Raw genomic sequence first — 9291 nt, 5'->3', positions numbered from 1 at the left:
GTAGCACCTTTAACACTATCTGAATCTTGGTTTAGGAAGGTAGTCTACATACTACCAAGGAGAAATATAAACATCAGTCAGTTGCAAACCCTTTGATCTACATTGGTGGACTATCCAGAAGGTGTGTTAGCATAATGGTGGAACAAAACTTATGGGAACAAGTGGTGGAACAAATAAAAAATCTGAATGAACTTAAGAATAACTCTAGAAGGAGAAATCATATCTCACACTGCTTGAGTGATAGGAAAGAAAACTACTTATGACAGTGATCTGGGATAATACCAAAGAGTACTGTTTAAAAAAAGAAATAAAATTGCTCCTACATGACCTTCTATTATACTGTAGATAATTATGAATCAAAACCTTGTTAAGTCATCAAAAGAGGATATTTCTCCTTGAAAAGTTGGAAAGAACAAATAGAGAGGCTCACAGCCAGATAAAATGCAGAGAATGAGAAATATTGGAACACCACTGAAAGGGAGGTCTCCGTCAATACCTTCCCTTCAGAGCTCAGAGAACCCTGTAGAAGAGGTGAAAGCTAGTGTATAAGAGACAAAGGGGTTGGAAAATACAAATACCCACAATTCTCTCCCTGCCATAAACAGACAGCCATCTACCTCAACTGAATTGAAGCGCATACGAACTAGAAGAAACTGAAGCTGTATACACAGGGTGTGCAATTTCTGCACCAGATTTGGTCCTAGAACTGAAATAAGAAGTCTACACATGCCCATATCCCTGAATTAGAAGCAATCACCTATTGATAACCACTTACAAATAAAAATTTTATTTTCTTCAAGGAAATTTCTGTCACTGGGATAAGAAATTACTCTCAAAAGTAGGCAGACTGAATGCCAATCCTCAGGAAACTCAACAGCAGCTTTGGAGTTCCTTCTTTCATCTTTGCATCGCTTATCTTCCCTTACTATCCCTATACTTTTTGTTTATATTTTTCTTATCACCATTTAAATTATAGTTCATTTTTACATATATATATTAGAGTTCTCAGCATGGCATTTTTTTGGGATTCAGGACTGAAAATTGGCAGATCTTTGCATCTATATGTTTCTTGTGATTTAACTTGGATATTTCTTCTGATTTTTGTTTGATCCTACTATTCTTTAGTAGTTTTTCTTTTACCTAATTATATCATAGTGTATTTTGTGTTATTTTTTTTCTTAGAAATCAGTCTTTTTTCTAATAAGAAAGAGAGAAAGGGGATGGATCTAGATGGGAAAAGGCGTGAGGTGTTATGTTAGTGGGAGTATTGGAGGGAGGGAGAACTGTATTCAGGATATATTCTGTGAGGAATGATATCTATTTTCCACAAAAAGAAAAGTAAATAAATAAAAATTTGTAAAGAAACACATATTTTTCTGTATTCTTTACATGAATAAAATGTGTTATTGGGGAAAATGTTGAGAGATATCTTGCAAGCTAGTCTCCAATACCAGAGAACACATCAAAATGATTAGGTAAAACTTCAGTTTGTGAATAATATATGATAGTTTACATACAGCACTTGTCAATGCTTCAGAATAATTTTTGCTGAATCCAACATATCTTGGCTACTGAATGAAACACTATATATGAATTCAGGAATGCAAATTATCTCTGAAATGGTAGACACTGACACAGAGAACATAACACAGGTGAACAAAGTCAACATCAATACATTAAGATAAACTGATGACAGGTTTTCAGAAACAGTAAGATCATTATTGTTGTGATAGTCTCTGTCCAGGAAAGAAAGCAAGGAAACTATAATCTGAATGATATAGCACCAGTTTCATGCCAAGTACAAGCTGGAGGTATCTGCCATATTCTAGACTGTCAAGTAAAATTCTCCATATTTACTTTTAGTTTTCATAATATGCCATTTCTAATACTTATTTTTATAAGTGAATAAGCTATTCTAGGTAAAGTATCCCAAGTCATTGTATGATGAGGAATCTGTTAGTCAATGATCTTTAAGAGGTGAGACCAGGCAAGGGCATGGCCATTTGAGTAATTGGAGAAAAATGCTAGCCAGCTTAGGGTTTACTCCCTCTGTGTTCGCCATACTACACAGTGGAGGTTGGACTTCTCATATCTATTTTGGTGAGTTTGCCCCATATAATAAAGAAAACATAATTGGTCTATCTTATAGTTATCCTTGGATTTTTGACCTGTATCATTCAACAATTGTACATGCATTTTCATAAGCCAGAAAACCAGCAAAGTTGTCAGATGGAGGTCATGCCACACATTTGAATTTCTTTTCATATTCTTTTTTGAATATTTCCTTTTTATTTCTTGTCTTTATATGAGGATATGAAATGTTCTTTGGAGGAATCACACATCAGCAAGTTAAAATATTCATCTACCAAAAGAAAATCCTCAGTGATGAGCTTCATCATTTCGTTCAGAATGAATATCATGAAAAAAATGAGCAGGCAAGAACAAAATTTAGGGAAATCTACACTGTGAAAACAATATATATTTTAAGACTCAATCATAATTCTCACAAGAAGCACAGGCAAGTAAATTTCATTAAAATAAACTTTTTATTCTTGGACTTAGAACTTTTTATTGATTTCTATTGAGCTCTACATTTTTCTCTGCACCCCTTCCTGTCTTTTCCCTCCCCATCAACCCTCTTCTATGGTCCCTATGTTCCCAATTTACTCAGGAGATCTTGTCTTTTTCTATGACCCATATAGATTAGATATATGTATGTCTTTTTCAGGGTCCTCATTGTTGTCTATATTCTCTGGGACTGTGATTTTTGTGCTGAGAGAATTTCCATTAATTCTGGAAGAATAATCAAAAGTTATAAAGTATCACCTACTATAATTATTCTGCTACAAAGTTATACTTTTAAAATTATTTGTGGTGTCTTATATTTTTACCCACCAACATCTGAATCTCAAAGCCCCAACATTGTAATTTACTGTATAATTTTACAGCAAATGAGAGACATACCTGTGCTCACAGTTCGGACACTAAGAAAACGTTCAGCTGTAAGTAGCATGTTAATATCATCCTCTCTGAGCAACGCCCAGATGGTAGGGGTCAAAGGTGCTAGACAACTATAAGGAAACAGTGTGTTCTGCACACAATGGAAAAATTGTAGTTAGGAACTCAAGTTATTCATAAGAGCTGAACAAGGGCAAGCCAGATGGAATTCCCAGGCCTTTTTCCAAATAGCTCTCATAACTTTAATTAAGCCATATATTTTTATTCTATCGTCTGCCACACAACACACATCCAGCTTCCTCTATCTCTGGTGGCAACTTGCCTGCCTCAGTTTCTCCTCCCACTTCCACTATTTTCCTGCAAGTCTTGCTTAAACCTCTTGCCTAGCTTTTGTCCATTTACTTCCTATTATGTCAGTCACAGCAGTACATGTTAACAGAGTTTATATATGACCAAGGACAAATCGACTTCTTTCTTATGACATATTTACATTGTTGCTAGCATCCACAAAACAGCTCATATTAATGTTTCGCTGTCATTAAAGAATAGACTATCAAAACAAAGAAATGTAAAAAATGATTAAATTATTAAACATTTTTATTGCAAAGAAGGAAAACACTTCAAGCTTAAAATAAATATTTATGTGAAATCATAAATAATTGCAGGAATATAATGTTTATGTAGAATATAATCACATTACCTAAACAACCATAAGCAAAGATCAAAAATATGCATCAAAATCTGAAATGGAGTGATTTTGGCTGGTTCTTTAACACATTATCTTGACATACAGTCAAGAAATGTTATTTCTTAATTCATTCCTACCAGACATATTTACTTATTTATAATATTGATATTTGAATGGTTATGTTCTAAAAAATGAAGCATGAATAATTCATTTTATAGTGAATGATTCATGACTATAATGTTCAAATATGACACAATATTTCTAAATTTATTAGGACTGTAACACTGGATAAGTATTGACTACGCTTAAATTGCAGGATTTGAGTTTGGTATATGAAGACTGGTAAACTGAATTGGTGTGAGTTAAACTAAGAAATTTTAAGAAGTGTGCTCATTACATGAATTTTCTGATGCCTTCTAAGACTTGAGCATGTAATAAAACACTTGCAACATTCTTGACATTTGTAAGGTTTCTCACCAGTATGGATTCTGTGGTGAACTTGAAGATTTCCATGACGATTAAAGGACTTGCCACATTCTTGACATCTGTAAGGTTTCTCACCGGTATGGATTCTGTGGTGAGCTTGAAGATTTCCATGGCAATTAAAGGACTTGCCACATTCTTGACATTTGTAAGGTTTCTCACCGGTATGGATTCTGTGGTGATCTTGAAGATGTACATGACGAGAAAAGGACTTGCCACATTCTTGACATCTGTAAGGTTTCTCGCCAGTATGGATTCTGTGATGAGTGTGAAGTGTTGAGATACTGGTAAAGGACTTGCCACATTCTTGACATTTTTAAGGTTTCTCACCAGTATGGATCCTGTGGTGGTCTTGAAGATGTGAATGACGAGAAAAGGACTTGCCACATTCTTGACATCTGTAAGGTTTCTCACCAGTATGGATTCTGTGATGTCTGTGAAGGGCTGAGACATGGGTAAAGGACTTGCCACATTCTTGACATCTGTAAGGTCTTTCACCAGTATGGATTCTGCAATGAATATGAGGTTTTGAAACAGAGGTGAAACACTTACCACATTCTTGACGTCTGTAAGGTTTCTCACTAGTATGGATTCTGTGATGTCTGTGAAGGGCTGAGACATGGGTAAAGGACTTGCCACATTCTTGACATCTGTAAGGTTTCTCACCAGTATGAATTTTGTGATGTCTGTGATGCTTTGAGTCCTGGGAAAAGGAATTTCCACATTCTTGATAGCTGCAAGTGTTGACACCGGAATGTATTCTTTGGTGAGCTTGAAGACTCTCATGATGAAGAAATGATTTATCACAATCTTGACATTTATTTACCTTCTCTTTGGGATTAATTCTCTTATGACTAGTAAGGCGTGAACATCTGTTGAAGCTCTTTCCACATTTCTTATAGTTGTATTGTGTCTCTTTATTTTGATTGTTTACATAATACTTCTTTTGGTTTTGGTCATACTGGAGAAAAAAGAAAAAGTTGTTTGTTATAATTAAAATTTATCTTACACTTCTCAGGAAAAACCCATCCTAGTGTGTATTTAAATACTGAGTAAATATATACTGTGATACAGTGTTTTGGGCATTTGTTCCTTCGACTCAGGGTTCTGGTACCTATTCTTCCTAGAACTATTAGGAATGGGTTTAATAACATCATTACTTCTGTGAGAATTTTCCCAACTAGTAATGCTATGATATATTTTCACTCTCATTTTATGGAGAAAAAACATCCTGTGTGGAAATAAATCGATTAGTTTGCCAAAAATGTAATTAATATTTATGGGACCTCTGATTAATGTTTGATAGAATATGCATCATTCAGTTTTCAGATTTTTCAAGTTTCTTTGCAGATAAAAACATGTTTTAAAGCTTAAATGCATTTATTTAGAAAAGAAACTTTTTCTGTAAATGTATGAGATCTAATGTGACACCATTCACAATAAGGTAGAGATCCTTGACCTTTTTTAACAAATTTATCCAGGGTGTCTTGTAAGTAAAGATTATTTTAAGTATAGTATAAACCTTTCTTTTGCTCTCATCAACGTATTTAAAAAATATCCTTAATCACGAGGCTTCTAGATCAAAACTTACCGATATTCCAGATACCAAATTCAGGACTGAAATTTGTATAGTCTCCTGTGCAAATATGTCTTGTGTTTGATGGGAATATAGAACTGGAAAATGGAAAATATTTAAGTATCTGAATTAGTACAATTAGGTGAAACATTTTCAGATATAAAAGGCACACCATTTTACTAGTATGGGAATCATATGCTATATGGCATAAAAAATTCATGATCATTTATTTTAAAAAAACAATTTTCTCAAGGCTAATGGATAGAACATCTTTCATAACTTATACTAAAGAAAATATATAAATGGCAGGATTGATGTTATATTGCCTTGGACATTTCAAACATAATTTTCAGAATAATAAATATGACAATGCTGGTTTGAGAGAAATGACCCCATATAGTCCGACATCTGAATACATGGCCTAAAGATGGTGGATATTTGTGGGTAGGATTAAGTTGTATCAACTTACTGAAGGCCTATTTACCTAGAGACTTTCTTTGAGAACTTTAAAGCCAGCTGCCACTAGTGAGCCCTGTGTCATATGGTGGTTCTAGATGGGACCTCTCACTGCTGTTCCAGCCTCATATAAGCTACTCCTTCTGATTTGTCACCATTGATCTTCATTTACACATTGTCTTTATCATGGTGTTTTATCACAGCCATTGAAAAGTAACTATTACAAAGCCTATAATCCAAGTATTGCAAATCACATTCGTTTGAAACTGTATTATAGTAGAAAAATCTCATCTCTTCAAATACTTGAAATGAGAAAACTGAATAATATTTAATAAAGAATATTATGTAATAAGAAAGAAGGAAAGAGCAGTGGGAAACAGTAATTATTAACTGGTCCTCAGAGAATCATACATACTCCATTGAAATGTTTATAAATTTTCAGACATCAGTGAAATTCTCAAAGACTGATCATATCATTGTAAACACATATTTCTCTTTTTCTTACACAGAAAATAGATGCTTTTCATAAAATATATTCTGATTAAGACTTTTCATCCCTCAAATGACCTGCAATTCTCCCCATATTCACTAATATCTGAATTAAACCATTTTACATCACTTCTTAGAAAACAAATAGGCAAAGAATAAGAATAAAATAATATAATCAAAATCAAAGAAAAAATATAGAATAACAGAATAAAGGAGATGAAGAAAAAGCACAGAAAGTATAGACAAACATTTGCACACCCAAAATTTCATGAAACAGAACAAAATAAAACAAAGCCCTGGGGATTACATTTACCTTGGTCTGTTGAAGCAAGACAATTACTGCTGGTATTTTACTCTGAAGTTAGCACAGAATGTAATCCTGAGAGCCAAGAAGGCTTCTTTCAGCCGGTTAACATCTAGCAAAAATGCCAGCAAGAACCAAATACGACACATTTCCTTTGTGTATTTACCTAAATTTCCTAGATACCAGATACTTCTTTCACGCACTGAAATAAGTTGCACTCAAAGGAAAAGATGATCCTTGCCTAGCACCTGATTTTCTCTAATTGTAATCTTAGATTATTTATCTAGTTACATTTAAGATAACAGCCAAAGCATACATATTCCCTTCTTAAGTTTCCCAATTACCTTAACCTCTCTTTTTCCTTTAACTGATTGCCTTTCACTTCAAGAAGTTACTAAAGGTTTCAACAACTCCAAACTTGAACCATTAGAGTAAGGCTGAGAGATACTGCATTACGAAAAACTTTTATCTCTTTTAATGACCCTGAAATTCTTTGGCCTTGTACCTGGAGAGGGTTGGAAATTGCTGATTATAAGTATATATAGTTGGAAACTTTTGCAGCACAGCAGAACAATAAAGAACATGTGAAATAAAGGACATTAATCTGATTATGGGGATTTTAAAGAAATTCTTTGTATCCCCTTTTCTCCTGAGTACCTTCTCTTCTTTGGGAACCTGGATAGGGACTGGAGCTGGTCTCATACACCTAGCATTGGTTATTATTTTTGTGAGTTATAATTTAATGTCATGGATCATAATATACCCAAAACTTATAGCTTTATTTTTCTTAGTTGTTTAAGCCATTATGAGAATTTGGTTTGTTTGCATTCATATAATGTTGAACACTGTGTTTTCAAGATCTGTGTAGAATTGTGTTAGAATTTTGATGGGGCTTGCTCTGAATCAGAACTATAGTTTAGATAGGACGGCCATTTTTACTACACCAATAGACCAATCCTTGAGCATGGGAACTTTTTCATCTTCTGATATCACTTCCGATTCCAATTCCAATGCCTTTCAACAGGCTTTTTCTCTTGTTAATTTGAATTACCCCTAAACTAATTTCTGAATGTATTGTGAAAAGCATCATTTCATTGATTTTCATTTAGCCTCTTTTTAAATTTGTTTATAAGAGGACTACTGATTTTAGTTATTTTATTGTATACCACCTCAATGTTTTTGGAAGTGTTTCTCAGTTGTACAATTTTCCTGGTAAAATTCTTAGTCTTTTATGAATAAAATCATAGTATCTGCATGTAAAATTCATTTGATTTCATCCTTTCATATTCATCACTTTTTGATCTTATTTATTTGTGTTTTGTTCCAGTGAAGGTTTCAAATACTCTATTGAATACATATAGAGAGAGTGAATATCCTTGTATGGTTCCCTATTTTACTGGAAGGGCTTTAAATTTCTCAGCACTTAGTTTGATGTGCTGCAAAGGCTTGCTGTGAATTGAATCTTTTATTTTGAAGTTTGTCTCTTGTTTCCATGGTTTCTCCAGAACATTTATCAAGAAAGGGTGGTGATATTTCTTAAAGGCTTTTTTCACATTTAATGAGATGAACATCTGAAGTTTCATTTTGAATTGGTTTATCTGGTAGATTACATTTCTTGGTTCTCATTTATTGATCCGTCCCTATATGTTTGGAGTAAAGCCTATGGTAGATGTTATTTTGATGTGTTCTTGGATTAAGTTTGCAAATGTTTTACTGATGGCTTTTGTATATATGCTAATGAAAAAATTGCCATATCATTCATGTACATTTTGGGCATAAAAGTGGTTTATGTATCAATGTAACTGTCCTCATGAAAAGAATTTTCCAGTGATCTACTGCTTTCATTTTGCAGAATGATAAGAGCAGTATTCTTGCTAATTGAAAAAGAATTGAAAAAATAGGAAGTAACTCCTACTACCATAATTCTGGTGCTTGACTATAGCATTCAAATTTATCTGATGTGATATTGTTTTTACACAGACTCTTGCATCTCTAAGCTTTCATTCCCATTGCATCTCATAGAACTTGACATCTATAAGGTGACCCACAAGTTGTCATGGTGCATTCAGATCTAAGTAGGATGTTTATATCAAACTCATTCTGCGGTATGTGAAAAACTCATTTACGACAGAGAAATAATAAATTTTAAGGGCCAAAAGGGATAGATGACTACAAAAAAGCATGTTTTCTTCACCCAACATGATAGCTGTACATATGAGCTCAAGGGTTTAGATAGCATGCATCAGACCAGAAAAAGTTTCAAGCTAGATAAAACTCCTACACCAAAGGTGTGAGGGAACATGGAGACCCACCCATTGGTGATATGCTCCTATTGTC

At 33.8% G+C, this 9291-nt stretch overlaps 1 pseudogene; it reads right to left on the bottom strand.

Annotated features, from left to right (window-relative positions):
* Nucleotides 1-2236: 2236 nt before the first annotated feature.
* The window catches only part of LOC121449751, a 47358-nt pseudogene continuing 40303 nt past the window's right edge, over nt 2237-9291 (bottom strand).

Source organism: Microtus oregoni, unplaced genomic scaffold (genome assembly GCF_018167655.1).
Source record: "Microtus oregoni isolate MIOR12 unplaced genomic scaffold, Mior012 000006F_ref0000085, whole genome shotgun sequence".
Taxonomy (NCBI): domain Eukaryota; kingdom Metazoa; phylum Chordata; class Mammalia; order Rodentia; family Cricetidae; genus Microtus; species Microtus oregoni.
Note: the sequence above shows the minus strand (reverse complement) of the source record. Positions and strands in the feature narration are given on the sequence as shown.